Here is a 20,463-nt window from a genome sequence, read left to right as displayed (position 1 = left end):
TTTCTTCTTAAATTCCATATATGTGGATCTTCTGTTTTCACTGCATTGGTAAATAATTTGATAACTTTCATGGGTTTCGAAAATTTCACACACTTGGTTTTGTTACAAAATCTCTTTACCATCACCCATTCACCTATTTATTGTTTTGACTGACTTCCTCTTGTCAAAATTATCTTTTCGTAGTTCACTTTTCTTTTCTTCTCTCAGTTTCCAATCATCACTCCTAACAAATTCCTTAGACTCTTCAATCAAATTGTTGACCCACCCTGGAACCACACGAGTATTTGTTCTCCTGTCACAGAACAATTTGATGTAAGTGCTCCATGTGGTGGTGCGTGGTGCAAATCTATACATTTCTACCTTCTTTTCTGGTTATTCTTACAACTTAAACCATTAGTTTTAGCCACATGTATAGCCTCTTTTAATACTCTGTTAAAACGTTCTACCTTTCCATCTGTCTCAGGATGAAACAACACATTTCTAATGAAGTATATCACAATTTCATAGAAATGTCTCCATTTCACACAATACCAGTTGTACTTCATTATCAGTTAAGATTGTCTGCAGTAAAACGTCCCTCGCAAACAACCATCTTTGAAATTTAATTACATGTTTGGTCTCTATTCCTTTTGTAATATATGTTTCAGTCCCTCTAGAATACATGTCAACTACCACATTAATGTACTGTTCTTGATCTTCCCCATATATTGGCCCTAATATATCCAAGTCTATTTCTTTCCATAGAGAATTAGGCCTTTCTCTAATGACCATTGGTTGTGTTCTGGGTTTGATTGTTTCTTCACCAGGAGCACATTGAATACATTCTCTACATTTCTTTCAATCTGGCTGTCCATTCCAGGCCACCAGTATGCCATTCTGAGGCTTCCCTTAGTTTTCTTCATTTCCTGATGTCCCTCATAAGCTAAGCTTGTCAGTTTGTCAGTTAAAGACCGAGGAGGTATTAGCCTGGTTCCTCTATACAACAGCCCGCCATTCTCAGAAAGTTCATCTCTAACATCCTAGAAATTCTTTATCCCTTTAGTATCACTGATGCTACTTCTTGGAGTAATTTATCTACTTTAACTCAGTCAACCACTCTTCTCTCAAAACCAATGAAGTATCTATTTCACAAACAATCTCCTCATCAAAGTCGTTTTTCCCATCAACTTCTTCCTGATTATGTACATTATTTATTACCACTAGTCTAGTCAAAGAATCTGTAATTGTGTTTTCTACCCCAGGAATATACTTAATTGTAAAGTCATATTTTTTGAGTGCAACAACCCATTTGGTAATTCTACTAAAGACTGCATCTGTTCCTTTTTTCTTGAACATTTCACACAACAGTTTATGGTCTGTTCTGACTTCAAACCTATTTCCCCACAGAAAATTCTTTAGTTTTCATGTGGCCCAATAAACAGCAAGTGCCTCTCTTTCTAGTAATGAATATCTGGTTTCTGATTCTTTCAGGCTTCTTGACAAAAACAAAATCGTTCTTTGGGAACTCCCTTTCCCTTGATGTAGCACTGCACCCACACCCTTTCAGCTGGCATCAGTTGTAAGAATAGATTTCTCCCTTGGATTAAACATTTTTAAGTTGGAGGCATGACTCGATTTTTCTTTTAATTCTTGAAATCCATCTCAAAGTCTGTGTTCCAGGAAAACTCAACTCCCTTCTGGAGTAGTTTCCTCATATGAGCACAATCTTCAGCAAACGTTCGGATAAATTTGCTGCAATATTTAAGCATGCCTAGGAACTTTATTAGTTCTTCTTTATTGCCTGGTGAGTTCATTCTCTGTATTGACCTAACTAAGTTGTCTTTGGGGAAAACACCTTCTCCAATAATGGTATGTCCCAGATAATCAATTGCGTTCCTTCTGAATATACATTTCTCCATCTTAATAGTTCAACTGGGTCCGTTCAGTCTTCCGAACACTTTTCCAACTCTCAAGTTGTGTTCTTCCTTGTTTTTCCCAAAGACTAAAATGTCATCTTGGTAGATCTTTACTCCATCCAACCCCTTTAAGACCATTTCTAATGCTCTCTGGAAAACAGAAGCCACATGCTCTAATTCAAACTGCAGTCAAATGAATCTAAAGGTACCAAATGGAGTAATAACTGCTGCAAGGTCTCTCGACTCTTCATCTAACTCAACTTGATGATATGCTGAGGTTAAGTCAATACTTGAAAAAGCCTTGGCACCTTCAAATAATAGCAACATGTCTGTGATATTAGGAAGTGGGTACTTGTCAATTACCACATTATTATTCAACTCTCTTAAATTAATGCATAAACTAATGCTCCATTGGCTTTCTTTGTTGCCACTATTGGTGCCAACCACCCTGTACCTTCTTCTACCTCATCAAAAATTCCTTTTGGCTTTAGTCTTTCTAACTCTGGCTTAACTTCTTCTCTGATGGAAATCGGAATATTATCTAGTTTGCCTACTAGAGGTTTAACCTCTGGTATTAAAAGGATCTTGTGTGAATTACCCTTTAAACATCCGTATTTATTTTTAAACACATTGTAAAACCTTTGTTGTAAGTCATGCAGACATTCATCATCATCAGGTTCCACCTTCTGAACCAAAGAAAAATATTTCAACACAATGGGAGGTATCCTATTGGGATCTAATATGACACCCAAATCACTTTGGTGGAACCAGCTTAATACACTGTCTCCTCTTTTAGACATGTATATCTTTACATCTATATATGCTCTTGACCACATTCCTGTGAGTTTACCTCCATAGGCCTGATATCAGGACTATGAATTTTCACTTGTGCTTTTAATTTATTTTCAGAGAAATTTACTGAGATAATTGTGATTTTCACTCCAGAATCAAAAAACATTCTAGAACTTTCTCCATTCAATCCTTTTACATCAACAGGCATGTTATACTTCACCTCCCCTACTTGAAGGATAATGTGTCCACATTCATAATAAGAATCTTTCTCATGTGCTTCATATTTATTGTCAATTTCTAATACCTTCTTATCTGGCTTGTTTTTCTTATTGCAAACTATTGCGAAATGACCCCTCTTCTTACAAAAATTACATGTTCCTTTGGTAGCTGGACCACTGTCATTCATTAATGTCCATTTCTCCCACACCTGAAACATTTAGTTTTGCTTTCGCTTTTCTCTTAGTTTTTTGTTGAAATATTCTTACTTACTTTTTTTCTGAATTGCATTCACTATAGTAACCTCCTCCCTATTCATTTTTTCATTACTTTTAATCTCAACACATTTGGGGAGTGTTCTATGATCTTATGACCAGAGGAGGAATGACGCACGGTCTTGCTTGCGAGTGAGAAATCAATGCATTTCTGGCCTTTTCCGACACACGCTCCCCTGTGCGGTCGCAAGCAAGACCGTGCGTCATTCCTCCTCTGGTCGGGTTGGCTTGTGTGGTTTTCCCTCTTCGCTGGAGAGCTATGCGTCGATCCGGACAGGCACCTTAGGTCCGGGCAGGCTTTGCGTCACTTTCCGTGCCCAGCGATGTTTGCGTAGAAAATCCTGCCACACGGTATCAGCAAACCGCGCTATGTGGGTTGCAATGTTATCAGCCTCCGCCAGTGGGTGTTGCGCATTGTTTCTCCAGCTGAATGCGTCGATCTTCCAGCCGCTATGCAGGTGGAGCGTAGATTTGATTACAGGGCTACTCATGTCGGTGGCACAACCAGTGCTACACTCCCAGTAGTAGCATTTGATTTACAGGCCCTGGGCACCTCTAGTGCACTGTACTAGGGACTTACTAGTAAATCAAATATGCCAATCATGAAAAGCCAATTACATACACATTTTACATAGGAACACTTGCACTTTAGCACTGTATAGCAGTGGTAAAGTGCCCAGGGTAACAAAAACAGCAAAAACAGAGTCCAACACACATCAACAACCTGGGAAACAGAGGCAAAAAGTTGGGGGGACCACGCCAAGGATGCCAAGTCTAACACGTGCCCCCCCAGCTGAAAGTGGGGAGCACCAAGGCGGAAGAATCTGGACAGACCATCAGCATTGGCGTGTTCTGTGCCAGGGTGGTGTTCCACCGTAAAGTGCATCCCCTGTAGGTAAATGGACCACCTCAACAGTTTGGGATTCTCACCCCTCATCTGCATTAACCATCTGAGAGGCATGTGGTTGGTCTGAATCTGGAAGTGAGTCCCAAACAGGTAGGGTCTTAGCTTCTTCAGCACCCAGACCACAGCAAAAGCTTCACGCTCTATGGCACTCTACCTACATTCCCTGGGAAGTAACCTCTTGTAATGAAGGTTACAGGTTGATCTAGGTCCTCTTCATTAAGCTGTGAGAGTACGGCTCCAATACCATCCGAGGCATCTGTTTGCACAACAAATTCCTTGGAATAGTCAGGTGTGTTCAGCACAGGTGCTGTGTACATGGCAGCTTTCAGGGCATCAAAAGCCGTCTGGCAAGACTCAGTCCAGATCACCTTTCTGGGCTGGCTTTTGGAAGTCAACTCAGTCAAGGGAGCAACAATTGTGCCATACCCCTTGACAAACCTTCTATAGTATCCCGTGAGACATAAAAAGCTCTCTCACTTCAGTCTGTATCTTGGGAGGCTCCCAAGCCAGAATGGTATCAATCTTAGGCTATAGGGGTGCCACCTGGCCACTCCCCACTTGGTGTCCCAAATACACCACAGAACCCTGCCCTATTTGTCACTTGGTTGCCTTAAGAGTGAGGCCTGCCTTTTGCAGGGCCTCCAACACTTTGCAGAGGTGTTGCAAATGTTCCTCCCATGTGGAACTGAAGACAGCAATGTCATCCAGGTAGGCAGCACTGAACTCATCCAGCCCAGCCAACACCTGGTTTACCAACCTCTGAAAGATGGCAGGGGCATTTTGTATCCCAAATGGTATCACCGTAAACTGGAAGTGCCCATCAGGGGTATAAAATGCAGACTTCTTCTTGCCCCTCTCAGTCAAGGCAATTTGCCAATACCCAGACATTAAAACAAACGTGCTGAGGTATTTGGCAGCTCCCAACTGATCTATGAGCTCATCAGCTGCGGGGATGGGGTGCGCATTAGTATTACTGACAGCATTAAGACTCTGGTACTCCATGCAGAACTGGAGTTCAGGGTGGCACCAGGAGCAGCAGCTTTTGGGACCAAAACCACAGGGCTTGCCCAAGCACTGCTGGAATGCTTAATAACCTCTAGGGTTAACATCTTGGATACCTCATCCTTGATGCTAGCCCTGACTTTGTCCGTCACCTTGAAAACCTTTTGTTTAATGGGTGTACTCTCCCCAATGTCCACATCATGTGTGCACAAGTGTGTGACCCCTGGGATCAAGGAGAACAGTGAGGCGAACTGTCCCAGCACCTGGCGACTGTCCCTCTGCTATTCAGCAGTCAGGGAGGGGGAGAGGTTCACTCCCTCCACAGACCCATCTTTCTCTCCTGCAAACAGGAGGTCAGGAAGAGGCTCACTCTCCTCCTCCACCCTGTAATCTGTCGCTTGGGGCTTGGACAATTCAGTCCGCTCAAAGTGTGGCTTGAGCCGGTTCATGAGCAGGACCTTCTAAGGGTTCCCAGGAGTCTGCAAGTCCACCAGGTAGGTGACTTCACTCTTACGCTCCACCACCTCAAATGGCACAGTCCACTTGACCTGGAGCGCCCTAGGCTCGACTGGGGCCGTCACCCACACCTTTTGACCAGGTTGAAACTTGACCAGAGTGGCATTCTGGTCATACCAGCCTTTCATATCATCCTGGCTTACTTCTAGGTTCTTCTGTGCGAGACTCCTGAAGCGGACAGTCTGGTTTCTCCGAACCAGCATGTAACTGAATACATCCTGGGGGGTTTACTAGGAGCTTTTTCCAAAGCATCCTTTACCAGACTTAACGGTCCCCTCACAGGGTGGCCATAGATCAGCTCAAAGGGACTAAAGCTAAGTCCCTTTTGAGGCACCTCCCTGTAAGCGAACAGAAGGCATGGCAAGAAGACGTCTCACTTCCGCCTCAAGGACTCTGACAGGCCCATGATCATGCCTGTAAAGGAACGGTTGAATCTCTCAACCAGACTATTGCTTTAGGGGTGGTAAGGTGTGGTGAACTTGTAGGTTAAACCACACACCTTCCACAGAGACGTACAACACTTTATTCGGTATGAAAATATTCAACCATAAAAACAAATAACAATACAATACATAAAACCAAATTAGCAATAAATCAATATATAAAAATGTCAATCCAAGATTCATTTAAAAAAAAAAAAAAAACATCAATATTGAGAATTATAAAAACCATTCTTAAAAGTACTCTAAATTACTGCCCAAGTGATAGCTCCCTTCAGAAAAGATCCCAGCCCCTGTCACACCAATACATCAGAAACCATTCGCAGCCACAAAAAGGCAGGGCGATATTGCACAAAACCCTTGGGCCGCTGCAGGGGGAATAAAAAACAATGCCTAAAAGGTGCATAAAAAACACAAAACAATGTAAAATGAGTCAAGGTCTGCAAAGACACCCCATCGCAGGTACGAGGTCTAATGGATTTTTCATCATACTGGCCTAGCGGGAAGCATAAATTACTTCTAATAACCCCAAGGCGAAATCATGTAAAATCATCACTAATCTCTAAAAGATAGGGCTCATGGCCCGCTCCCATCTTAAGCATGATAAAATCCCTAACAGATTTTTTCCTTAAAACCTCCTCCTCTCTTTTGGCCCCCAGGATTCTCATATAATTATCCTTTACCCAGTTTTTATCACGGCTGGTCAGACCATCTGGAGTCTCAAACATATCAGGCCGCCCCAGTTCGTAGGCCACCTTTCTTATATACATCAGCCAGGGGATATTCTTCACATGATCACAAGCCAAGCAATCCCGTAAAATCTCTCTATTAAAAGAGGCATACTCATTAATCCAAATAGAGATTCATAACAAGAGGGGAGTAAGATGGATGGTGTCTTGTACAAACTCGAGATCTAATTCCAAATGAAGGCAAAAACCAGAGGTGTTTTGGCCAACTCCCTGTAACCTTCTGCAAAAACTATTTTCTTCTACAGCAAGGGCTTGAGTGTCCATATACCCCCAAAGTGCAGCACCATACAACAGGAATGGGAGACATATATGCCTGTAAACTTCTAACACAGACTTAATGGGTTTGTTTCCTACTCTAGCAGCAAAGTCAAATGTAGCACCAACTGTAGCATAAAAAAGTGTTCCTCTTCTGGCAATACAGGGTTTCCATCTACCTTTATCATCAAAGATAACCCCTAAATAGGGGAAGTCGTGGACCCTGCTAATAGTTTGCTCTTTGATCTTCAACTCCCCCACCCTGCTAAGAGGTTTTCCGCAGACCATAAAATGTGATTTTTTACAATTAATCTCTAAGTCCAGAGCTGACATAAAAGAAACATAGGCTCTAACTGCTTCACGGAGGCCATTCATAGTGCAAGCCATAAGGACTGCATCATCCGCATAAATCAATACAGGGACACTATTACCATTAACCTTAGGAACATCCCTACAGTGTTCCACCAAAAAATCAAACAATCCATTTGTATAGAAAAGAAAGAGAGTAGGGCCCAGGACACAATCCTGGTGTACGCCGCTATTAAGCTTGAAAGCATCCAAACACTCCCCATTTGTCCCCACCATCACATTTGCAACCGTTCGTAAGTGGAGGTACTGAAGCAACTCCACAATGTTAAGATCCATCCCTAACTGATTAAGCCTCTCCCACAGTTTAGCCCGATTTACCTTATCAAAGGCACAGCTGAGGTCCATAAAGGCAAGATAAAGGGTGCCCTTCCTGGCTTGAGTATATTTTCCAATCAGCATCAGCAGATTTAGGCACTGTTCCTGGGTACCAAGCCCTTCCCTAAAGCCATACTGGGCCCGGCTCAGAATTTCATTATCGGCCATCCAGGGCTCAATGCGCCTTAAAATAATCCGACCCATGATTTTCGCTGTAGAATCAAGGAGGGAAATAGGGAGATAAGACTTGGGATTATTCTGGTCCCCCTTTTTAAACACTGGAATGGTACAGGCCGATCTCCAAGAGGCGGGAATTCCCACAGTGACTGCTGCATCGAGAACATTTAGCAGGATAGGCACCCACAGAGACTTCATATACGTTGATATGAAGTTGGCACCCCTATCGGACACCACTTCCTTGGGGAACCCAATATGGGTACAAAACTCCCATCAAGGCACGGCCCACCACAGGGGCGGCGATTGATCGTAAAGGAATGGCTTGCGGTTACTGGGTGGCATGGTCTACCAAGATCAGGATAAACCTGTTGCCCATGGCTGTCTTGGGATCCAGAGGCTCCACAATGTCAATACCAACCCTTTCAAAGGGGGTACTAACAACAGGAAAAGGTTGGAGGGGAGCTTTACATTTCCCCCCACTCTTGCCACTTACCTGACAAGTTGGGCAACACCTACAATGAGCAGCAGAGTGCCTGCGCATTTAGGGCCAATAAAGGTGGGTGACAAGCCGCTCAAAGGTCTTGTCCTGCCCTAAATGACCAGCTCAAGGCACGTCATGAGCCAGACCCAGTAGGAAGGCTCTAAAGCACTGGGGTACCACCAGCACACAGGCTGACCTTGTCTCAGGAACCTTGGGCTCACTATATAGGAGGCCATCCCCCCAGTAAATCAAATGTGATCCAGGCTCCCTGCCAGATGCCTGGTCTGCAGTCTACTGCCACAAACCCTCCAGAGTAGGGCATGACTTCTGTGCCTCACTGAATGCTTCCCTGGTGGTCCCTCCTTCCTGCTGCCACTTTGACATCTCAGGGACCTCACCCAGTTCAGCCACCTGTGCCCCTGTAGGCTCCAGGGCTGCCCCCTCAGGTTCAGCTCCTCCTGGACAGTGGGAACTTCTGGGGCCGGTTTCCCGTGTCCCTTGCCCCTCCCCCTTCTGGCAGACACCTGGGCCTCTCTTTCAGGCTCCAGGGTCTCCTGATCACCCTGATGGGCTGCCATGGACCTGGTGGATATGCATACCCACCCAGGCAAACCCAACATCTCCAAGTGTGACCTGTGTTCCACCTCGTTCCAAGGAGAATCCTCCAGGTCAGTGCCAAGCAAACAATCCACAGGCATGGTTGGACTCACAGCTACCTTCAAGGAACCTGAGACCCCCCCCCCCGACATTCAAAGTGAGCCTGCGCCACTCTGCACAGGAGCTCTGAGTTGTCCACAGCAATAACTTGGTGAAGTACCCAGGGATCTATCTGTTCTTCAGACACCAGGTGACTTCTCACTGTAGTCACACTGGCTCCTGTGTCCCTCAGGGCCTCCACCCTCTGTCCATTGATGGTCACCCACTAGTGTTCTCAGGCACTAAGGTTCTCTGAACCATCTCACTGTCCCCTAATGAGACAAGGGTCATCTCAGCTGGCTCCCGCCCACCTGGAACAAACTCCTCCCCAAGTGCTACACTAGCCATTCCCTGGGACTGTGCACCAGTAGGTGCCGGTGTACTTTTGGGGCATTTGGGGTCCCCCCTCACATGACCCACTTGGTCACATGCATAGCACTTACGTGGGGGAACCCCTGCCACAGGTTTCCCTTTGGAAAACCATGGCTTCTTCTCACTGGGGGGGGTGGGAATCCTTACCCTGGGAATCAGATTGGGGCCCTTTAGAGAACTCCCCCTGTTTACCCTTACACCCCTTTCTTCTGAAAGGGACCCTGCCCACCCTTGGCGTGGTCTCCCCATACCTCTTCTGGACCCTGGTGCTCTCCCAGCAGTCCACTTCCTGCGCAAGCTTCCTGGGGTCAGTCAGCTTACTGTCAATCAGATGCTGGCGCAGCTCTGGAAAACATAAACTGTACAAGAGCTCTCAAGCAATCAGATTGTAAAGCCCCTCATACGTTGTCACCTTACTGCCCTTCACGCAACCGTCCAGTGACCTCAGAATGAATCAACACATTACAACCATGTTTGAGATTCCTTTTTCTTATAGGACCTAAGCTTGTCCTTATACTGATCAGGGATGAAACCATACCTAGTGATCAGGGTGTCCTTCATAATAGGGTAAATGAGCCCCTGGGGATCCCCTAAGGATGTCAGAGTATCCCTTCCCTCTACCTCAACGTGCTTTCACAGACCCGCCCCCAATGAGCTTCAGGGGCCAGATTCATATGGAGAGCAGACTCATACCCCTTAAACCACAACAGTATGTCATCCTCCCTCTTGTAATCCTTCACAAGGTCCTTAGGAATGTGCACCCTGCTCTCAGGCTGCACTGTGTTATTGCTGCCACCATCCCTTCTAGACTGGCTCCTCTGATCCAACTCCCTCAAGTTGAGCTCACGAGCCAACAATAACTTTTTTCATCTATGGCCAACCTCATTTTCTCCAACTCCAACTGGTGAGCCCTCTCTGCCTGTCTGTTCTGCAACTCTTCAGGAGTCAGCCCCTTAGATGAGACACTGCTACCTGCCCTAGAGATCCTCCCCCCGGACAGAACAGGCCCACTACAATACCATTGTGGATACTCTGCACCTCCTCCTCAACCTCATCTACTGTGTGCCCCTCCGCTTCCTTGGATGCCACCCAGGCCCTCAGTGCCTTTTGCAGCTCCTCCATCCTGGTGGAGCTCTTAATGCGACAGGCAAGATCCTTTCAGAATTGTTTCAATTGGGCCACTGTGTAACTCTTCAGTTTCCCTAAATCAAAAGAAGCCCCAGCCGATGCATCTCCAGACTGAGACATGATGAAAAGCCAACAGAAGTGCAAAGTTCCAAAGGCAGAAAACAAGTTCCCAATGAATTTCAAAAGTCAATCAAGGATTACCACAAAATGGAAGTAGGGAAAAATCCAAAAAAGAGAAAAAGCTAAATCACAGTGTATGTGGTCACGTAGTGGTCTGCACTGAAAACAAATCACTGTATGTCAAGTACAAATACAAGTCCAATCCCAACCGTTGATCACCAGTATAAGAATGGGGTCTTTGGTTGGCAGTCAAGTTACCCCCTGTCCAAACAAGGACCCTCACTCTAGTCAAGGTAAAGGAGAATCACCCTAAGTTAACCCCCGATCACCCCCTTGGTAGTTTGGCGCAAGCAGGCAGCTTAACTTAAGAGTCTAGGTGTAAAATATTTGTACCAACACACACCGTAACTCAGTTAAAACACTACAAAATGACACGACAAAGGTTTAGAAAAATAGGTAATGTTTATGTAAATAAAACAAGTCCAAAACAACAAAAATCCACCATACACAAGTCAAGTTATAAATTAAAAAGCAAAAAGAGTCTTAAATCCTTAGAAAAAAGAGCTAATGCTGTTAGCGTGAAAAAGTACCTGGGTTGCTTCAAAATAACACGGCACGGGCGAGCATGCGTCGGAAAAGGCCAGCAATGTGTTGATTTCTCAATCACAAGCGAGACCGTACATCGTTCCTCCTCCAGTCAAGTCGGCGTGCATCATTTTTACTTTCCGCAGGAGAGTGGTGCATTGATCCAAACAGGCCCCTCGGGTCTGGACAGGCTTTGCATAGTTTTTCCGTGCCCAGTGATGTTTGCGTTGAAAATTCTACTGCATGGTATCAGTAAAACCGCACTATGTGGGTTGTGACATTATCAGCCCCCGTCAGCGGGTGTTGCATGTCGTTTCTCCAGCCGCGTGCATCGATCTTCCAGCCGCGATGCAGGTGGAGCATAGATTTCAGCTGCGAAGCTGGAGGCGCGTTGTTTCTCAGCCGCGTCTCGGAAGATGCATGAAAATGTTCCCTGCACGGCTGTCTGTGTGTGGATTTTCAGTCTTGGTCTGCCAGCTTCACCTTTCAAGGCCCTAGGAACTGGATAGGGCACCACTTGGCAGGGCAGGAGTCTCAGCAGAGAGCCCAGGTGCTGGCAGGAGAAGTCTTTGATGGCCCTGAGACTTCAACAATAGGAGGCAAGCTCAGGACAAGCACTTGGAGATTTCTTCACAAGTAGGAATGCACAACAAAGTCCAGTATTTGTCCCTTTGCACAGGCAGAAGCAGCAACTGTAGGATAGCTCAACAAAGCACAGTCACAGGCAGGGCAGCACTGCTCCTCGGCTCTTCAGCTCTTCTCCAGGCAGACATTACTCTTGATGTCCAGTAGTGATCGAATTTTCAGGGGTTTAGGTGCTCTTCTTATACCAATTTTGGCCTTGGAAGTAGGCCTACTTCAAAGGAAAGTCTCTCTTCTTTGTGAGATCCTGCCTTGCCCAGGCCAGGCCCCAGACACACACCAGGGGGTTGCAGACTGCATTGTGTGAGGGCAGGCACAGCCCTTTCAGGTGTAAGTGACCACTCCTCCTCTGCCTCCTTGCACAGATGGCTCATCAGGAAATGCAGGCTACACCCCAGCTCCCTTTCTGTCACTGTCTAGAGAGAGGTGCAAACAGCCCAACTGTCAAACGAACCCAGACAGGGAATCCACAAACAGGCAGAGTCACAGTATGGTTTAAGCAAGAAAATGCCCACTTTCTAAAAGTGGCATTTTCAAACACACAATCTCAAAACCAATTTACTAAAAGATGTATTTTTAAATTGCGAGTTCAGAGACCCCAAACTCCAGATGTCTATCTGCTCCCAAAGGGAATCTGCACTTTAATCATTTTTAAAGGCAGCCCCCATGTTAACTTATGAGAGAGATAGGCCTTGCAACAGTGAAAACCAAATTTGGCAGTATTTCACTGTCAGGACATATAAACCACATTTGTATATGTCCTACCTTCAACATACACTGCTCCCTGCCCATGGGGCTACCTTGGGCCTACCTTAGGGGTGTCTTACATGTAAGAAAAGTGAAGGTTTAGGCCTGGCAAGTCGGTACAAGTCAAATTGGCAGTTTAACACTGCACACACAGACACAGCAGTGGCAGGACTGAGTCATGATTACAGGGCTACTCATGTGGGTGGCACAACCAGTGCTGCAGGCCCACTAATAGCATTTGATTTACAGGCCCTGGACATAACTAGTGCACTGTACTAGGGATTAACTAGTAAATCAAATATGCCAATCATGGAAAGCCCATTATATACACATTTTATGGAGGAGCACTTGCAGTTTAGCACTGGTTAGCAGTGGTAAAGTGCCCAGAGTAACAAAAACAGCAAAAACAGAGTCCAGCACACATCAACAACCTGGGAAACAGAGGCAAAAGGTTAGGGGAGACCACACCAAGGATGCAAAGTCTAACAGGGTGTGTAAACACTATTGTGCCTCTTATCTCCCAAACATTTGTTCAACTGTATATTTTGGAGAGGGTTAGATTTGCTATCACAGGTCTCCATTAAACATTGGGGACAGTGTACCAGTAGTTGGGTGGCAAAATTACCTTTCTATTTAAAGTTTTAGGTCTTTGCTACAGACAGCTTACGCTGTTTGTTGAAGACCTATGGTTTATAACACTTTACACATATATAGAGTGGGCTTTCCGTGAAGTCCTTGCCCGTGACTGGATACATTTTTTTTCGTTTCACTTCCCTGCTCCTGATTTGCTGTCTGTCTGAATTTCTTGTGTTTTCCATTCAGAAGAGGTTAGGGCTCACAATATTTTGCTTGGGTGATGTATCCTTCCAGTGCTGACATCACACCTTACTTCTTTGAAGTGAATGGACAGGACTATTACCTCTCCCTCTCTCACTACTACCCTCTTCTTCCCCAATACTCTCTCCTTACCCCTTCCCACTTCTACTTAGAGTCCTTTTGCCTCCGCATCCTCGTTTACTATTTTAACTTTTTTGCTGGTGAGAAATTAAATAGAAATCACTTAGGAAGTCAGTGAAAGTCTGAACATAGTTTACTTGCCAACACAGCACATCAGCAAGACTACGTAGGATATCTGGCTTGGATGGACCAGGGCACCACCATTAAAGTATTCATTTGAGGACATATGCTTTCGAGTATAACTTTCACATTGCTTTTCAAAGTTTTTCACTAAACTGGAGTAAATGAAAGTAAAGCGTGATCAAAACCAATATGGTCATTCATATCTCTGGTACAGGCCTGCTCTTCTGCATAACAACCTAGCTGTGTCTCCTTAAAATGTCTCTAAACAAGAGGCAGGAAGAGCTGGTTTCAGCTAGATAATGAGGCACCGTTTAGGCAGCCTTGATTGAAAATCTCTGGGAAATCCCTGGTGGAATAAAAGGCCTGTCTGGCCCTGCCGAATGTGCCTCTATTTCTGCGTTTTTCCCTCTGATTCCGCACTTTGTATTTCCGCTTTGCTCTGCCATCCTCGGCGTCTCTGTGCCTCTATTTCTGCGCTTTTCCCTCTGATTCTGCACTTTGTATTTCCTGCTTTGCTCTGCCATCCTCAGCGTCTCTGTGCCTCTATTTCTGCGCTTTTCCCTCTGATTCTGCACTTTGTATTTCCCGCTTTGCTCTGCCATCCTCGGCGTCTCTGTGCCTCTATTTCTGCGCCTTTCCCTCTGATTCTGCACTTTGTATTTCCCGCTTTTGCTCTGCCATCCTCAGCGTCTCTGTGCCTCTATTTCTGCACTTTTCCCTCTGATTCTGCACTTTGTATTTCCTGCTTTGCTCTGCCATTCTTAGCGTCCCTGTTGTTGTGACTGTGCCCTCCCACTGTTTCTGATTTCATCCCTCCTGTAGCCTCTTACCTTCCGTTGCTTTTTCTGCATTATTTCTTTGTACTTTCAGCTTTTCCCACTGTTTCCTCCTCGCCGGGCCATCTAGAACCTGGTGCGATCCCCCTGCTCTGTTTACTCCCTGCCCCCTCCCGCCCCCATTTGCTCTCCCGTTCCCGCCCGCCTCCCGCCTCCCAGCTGCCCCTCCCTACCACCTCGCCCTCTTAATGGCGGTCGCTGCGCGACGCAGGTGAGAGAACCCTGACCTTTCGGCCGGAGCTCGCTCCCCTGCGCCGACAGCTCCACCTTGCTGCAACGCCTCTCCCCATCCCCGCCCACGCGACCGATCGCGAGTTTGAAGCCCCCGTCCTCTTCCCTGGTGGCCAGCGGAGCTGGTAAGCGCCAACCCAGTGCTCTGTGCCTCTGCTATCTGTGCCCTCTATCCAATACGTCCACTTTGTATTTTCCGCTTTGCTCTACCATCCTCGGCATCTCTGTGCATCTATTTCTGCGCTTTTCCCTCTAATTCCACACTTTGTATTTCCCGCTTTGCTCTGCCATCCTCGGCGTCTCTGCGCCGCTATTTCTGCACTTTTCCCTCTGATTCTGCACTTTGTATTTTCCGCTTTGCTCTGCCATCCTCGGCATCTCTGTGCCTCTATTTCTGCGCTTTTCCCTCTGATTCTGCACTTTGTATTTCCCGCTTTGCTCTGCCATCCTCGGCGTCTCTGTGCCTCTATTTCTGCGCTTTCCCCTCTGATTCTGCACTTTGTATTTCCCGTTTTGCTCTGCCATCCTCGGCGTCTCTGTGCCTCTATTTCTGCGCTTTTCCCTCTGATTCTGCACTTTGTATTTCCCGCTTTTGCTCTGCCATCCTCAGCGTCTCTGTGCCTCTATTTCTGCGCTTTTCCCTCTGATTCTGCACTTTGTATTTCCTGCTTTGCCCTGCCATTCTTAGCGTCCCTGTTGTTGTGACTGTGCCCTCCCACTGTTTCTGATTTCATCCCTCCTGTAGCCCCTTACCTTCTGTTGCTTTTTCTGCATTATTTCTTTGTACTTTCAGCTTTTCCCACTGTTTCCTCCTCGCCGGGCCATCTAGACCCTTGTGCGATCCCCCTGCTCTGTTTACTCCCCGCCCCCTCCCGTCCTCATTCGCTCTCCCGTTCCCGCCCGCCTCCCAGCTGCCCCTCCTTCCCACCTCCCCCTCTTAATGGCAGTCGCTGCGCGACGCAGGTGAGAGAACCCTGACCTTTCAGCCGGAGCTCGCTCCCCTGCGCCGACAGCTCCACCTTGCTACGACGCCTCTCCCCATCCCCGCCCACGCAACCGATCGCGAGTTCGAAGCCCCCGTCCTCTTCCCTGGTGTCCAGCGGCGCTGGTATGTGCCAACCCAGTGCTCTGTGCCTCTGCTATCTGTGCCCTCTATCCGATCCCTCCACTTTGTATTTTCCGCCTTGTTCTACCATCCTCGGCATCTCTGTGCCTCTATTTCTGCGCTTTCCCTCTTATTCCGCACTTTGTATTTCCCGCTTTGCTCTGCCATCCTCGGCGTCTCTGTGCCTTTATTTCTGCGCTTTTCCCTCTGATTCTGCACTTTGTATTTCCCGCTTTTGCTCTGCCATCCTCGGCGTCTCTGTGCCTCTATTTCTGCGCTTTTCCCTCTGATTCTGCACTTTGTATTTCCTGCTTTGCTCTGCCATTCTTAGCGTCCCTGTTGTTGTGACTGTGCCCTCCCACTGTTTCTAATTTCATCCCTCCTGTAGCCTCTTACCTTCCGTTGCTTTTTCTGAATTATTTCTTTGTACTGTCAGCTTTTCCCACTGTTTCCTCCTTGCCGGGCCATCTAGACCCTTGTGCGATCCCCCTGCTCTGTTTACTCCCCGCCCCCTCCTGCCCCCATTCGCTCTCCCGTTCCCGCCCGCCTCCCGCCTCCCAGCAGCCCCTCCCTCCCACCTCCCCCTCTTAATGGTGGTTGCGCCGCTGGTGCGCTGGAGGCGCGCCAGAGGCAAGCCCGTCTGCGCCCGTCCGTGCCCGAACCGCGCCCAGCGCCAGTCCCCCTGGCCCTGCCAGCCAAAAGCCCCCCAGACTATACTACCACCCCCACTCTCTCCTTTACCTCAACCCCGTAGTCCACCCCAACTGCTTCCTAACCACCCCCACACACACACAAGGCCCCTTCTCCTGCCGCACCTGCCTATTCTCCTGCTCCACCCCAACGCACCGCACCACAACACCAAACACTCCAGCCCCCACACAACAACCCCCGCACCTACCAACACACCCCACAACCCACACAAGCCCCACGCCAAAGCCACCCCCACTCTCAACAACACCACAAACATCCATACAAACACTATCACACACCACAACAAGCACACCATCCGCAACCACCTCTACTGCCTACTACTGAACACCCGGTCCCTACACAAACATGCCATAGAACTCTGGGACCTCAGCACATCACACTCACCCGACATCGTCTTCCTCACTGAAACATGGACAAACCCCACATCCGAGCCAGACATAGCCATAGCCACCCCGGAAGGCTACAAACTCCAACGCAGAGACCGCCCCAACAAACCAGGAGGCAGCATCACCATCCTCCACAGAGACACCATCAAGGTCACCACCAACACCCTCGACACCCTCAACAACGCAAAACACATGCACTTCCTCATCCACGTCAACAACACCACCACCCTCAGAGGCACACTCATATACAGACCCCCGGGGCTGCGCCCCCCATTCTGTGACACCATCGCGGACACCATCAGCACACACGCTCTCACCTCCACAGACTACATACTCCTCGGCGACTTCAACTTCCACCTAGAAAACCCTCACGATCACAACTCCTCTTCCCTCCTAGATAACCTTTCAAACCTAGGACTCAAACAACTGGTCACAGCTCCCACCCACTCAGCCGGACACACACTCGACGCAATTTTCACATCAAGCCAACACGTCACCTACACCCACACAACTCCAATGGACTATCACTAATGCGTCCACTTCTCCTACAACACACCTCCCAAACACCACCACCATCACACCACACCCTACCGCATGTGGGACAAGATCCCCACGGAGCACCTAATCTACCAACTGACGCAAACCCCCCCAACATAACCAACCCCAACACCGCCGCTCACAACCTCAACGAATGGATCACCTCCTGTGCCGACAATCTCGCCCCCCTCAGAAAAAACATCACTACCCGCAATATCAAGAACGCACCATGGTTCACCACTGAACTCCACGAATCCAAACGCAAATGCCGCAAAGCAGAGAAAATCTGGAGACAAGAACCCACCACCACTAACTTCACCACCCTCAAAACCACCACACGCATCCACCACCAACTCATACGCACCGCCAAAAGAGCACACTACAAGGAACGCATTGACAACAACTCCCATAGTAGCAAGGAACTCTTTACCATCATCAAAGAGCTCTCCAAACCCAAGGCCAGCAACCTAGACCCCACGCACACACAAACCCTCTGCGACTCCCTCTCAGATCGCTTCCACCACAAAATACTAGACATACATAACAGCTTCACACCACACACGTCCCCCTCTCACACCACTCACCCCACACACACAAACCCACCACACACATCCCACAACCTACTCACCACCTGGGCCCCCACCACCGACGAAGAAACTGAAACCTCTATGAACTCCATTCACTCTGGCTCCCCCTCCGACCCATGCCCCCACCGTATATACAACAGAGCCAGCTCCGCCATCGCCCCCATACTCCGAGCCACAATCAACAGCTCTTTCGAAACCGCCACCTTCCCAGACCTTTGGAAACACGCGGAAGTCACTGCGCTCCTAAAAAAAAAACAAAGCCAACCCAGACGACCTCTCCAACTACCGCCCAATCTCCCTCCTCCCTTTCCCAGCCAAGGTTACGGAAAAAATAATCATCTCCCGCCTATCCCACTTCCTCGAGACAAACAACACACTTGACCCTTCCCAATCTGGGTTCCGCAAGAACCACAGCACAGAAACCGCTCTCATAGCATGCACTGACGAAATCAGATCCAGAGTCGACATGGGCGAAACCGTAGCACTCATACTCCTGGATCTCTCCGCAGTCTTTGACACTGTTTGCCACCACACACTCAGCACACGCCTTCACGATGCAGGGATAAGACACAAAGCCCTGGACTGGCTCACCTACTTCCTCACCAACAGAACCCAAAAAGTCAGTCTCCCCCCCCTTCCAATCTCCCGCCACCAAAATCACCTGCGGAGTCCCCCAAGGCTCCTCCCTCAGCCCCACACTATTTAACATCTACATGACCCCACTAGCCAACATCATCAAACGACACGGAATCACCATCTTCTCATACGCTGATGACACTCAACTCATCCTCTCCCTCACCCGCAACCCCAACACTATCAAATCCCACATACACAACGCACTCCTCGACACCGCCACATGGATGACAGCCAACCACCTAAAACTCAACTCAAGCAAAACCGAAATAATCCTCTTTGGCCCACACAAAAACACTTGGGACCCCTCATGGTGGCCCACCACGTTAGGCCCCGCACCCACCCCCGCCAACCACGCACGCAACCTCGGCATCATCCTGGACTCCTCCCTCTCGATGACCCAACAAATCAACGCTCTCACCTCCTCATGCTTCAACACACTCCACATACTGAAAAAAACATTCAAGTGGATCCCCACAGAGACCAGAAAGACTGTCACTCACGCACTCATCAGCAGCAGACTTGACTACGGAAACGCCCTCTACGCTGGCACCACACTAAAACTCAAGCGCAAACTACAGCATTTCCAGAACTCAGCGGCACGACTCATCCTCGACCTCCCCTGACACGAACACATCTTACCACACCTCAAATCCCTCCACTGGCTCCCCATAGACAAAAGGATCACCTTTAAGATCCTCATCCTCGCACATAAATCACTCCACAACACAGGCCCTGACTACCTCAATGAAAGAGTCACCTTCCACACGCCCACACGCCACCTCCGCTCAGCCGACCTCTCTCTCGCCTCTGTCCCCCGCATCAAACACACCACCCCCGGGGCCAGATCCTTTTCCTACCTTGCACCCAAAGCCTGGAACTCCCTCCCAACCCACCTCCGCAAGACCCAAAAACTACTTCTTTTCAGGAAGAGCCTCCAGACTTGGCTTTTCGAACAGTGATCCTCCCAGCCCCATCCCCCTCCCCCCAGCGTCTTGAGACCCTCACGGGTGAGTAGCGCGCTTTATAAATCTCTTTGATTGATTGATTGTTTGAATGTGCTCTTATCGTGGTCCTTTCACTGTGGCCTGGTGTGGCCTTTTGCTGTGCCATGGTGTGTTTGGAGGTGTAAATAGTGAAAGATAGGTCACTGGGCTTATAAAGGCACTATTGTAATTGTTGCAGAAAGATGTACAAAGTGTGGCCTGTGTGGAAATGTTTCAGTGATGCATTGAAGTGAACATTAACATGCGTGGAGTGAAGGGTTGATACCTGAATCACGTATCAAGATATAGTTTGAGCATAATATTCTGGTGAAAATGTTGTGAGTGCAAAAATACCATGGGACACAATGTGCCAGGTAAGCAATTTTTTAATGTTTCACAATAATACTGATTACAAATATGACATTAAATATTGTGGCGTATAGCACAATTTTACTACATGTGTGTGCTACAATTTTATATATAAATACTGGTTAGAGCATTGTTTTATGATAGTATAATTTTTTCATATCTTTTCAGTTTGTGGGTTTTATTGAGAATTGGCTGGGTAGTGTTTTATTTTATAGATATTTTAATTAATTTCAAATTATTTTTGTTTAATGCTTTTCATTTAAATTGATATTTAATTTCATGAATGAAAGTTTTTTTATTGTTATTAAAATATTGGGACACAT

Source organism: Pleurodeles waltl, chromosome 7 (assembly GCF_031143425.1).
Source record: "Pleurodeles waltl isolate 20211129_DDA chromosome 7, aPleWal1.hap1.20221129, whole genome shotgun sequence".
Classification (NCBI taxonomy): domain Eukaryota; kingdom Metazoa; phylum Chordata; class Amphibia; order Caudata; family Salamandridae; genus Pleurodeles; species Pleurodeles waltl.
Note: the sequence above shows the minus strand (reverse complement) of the source record.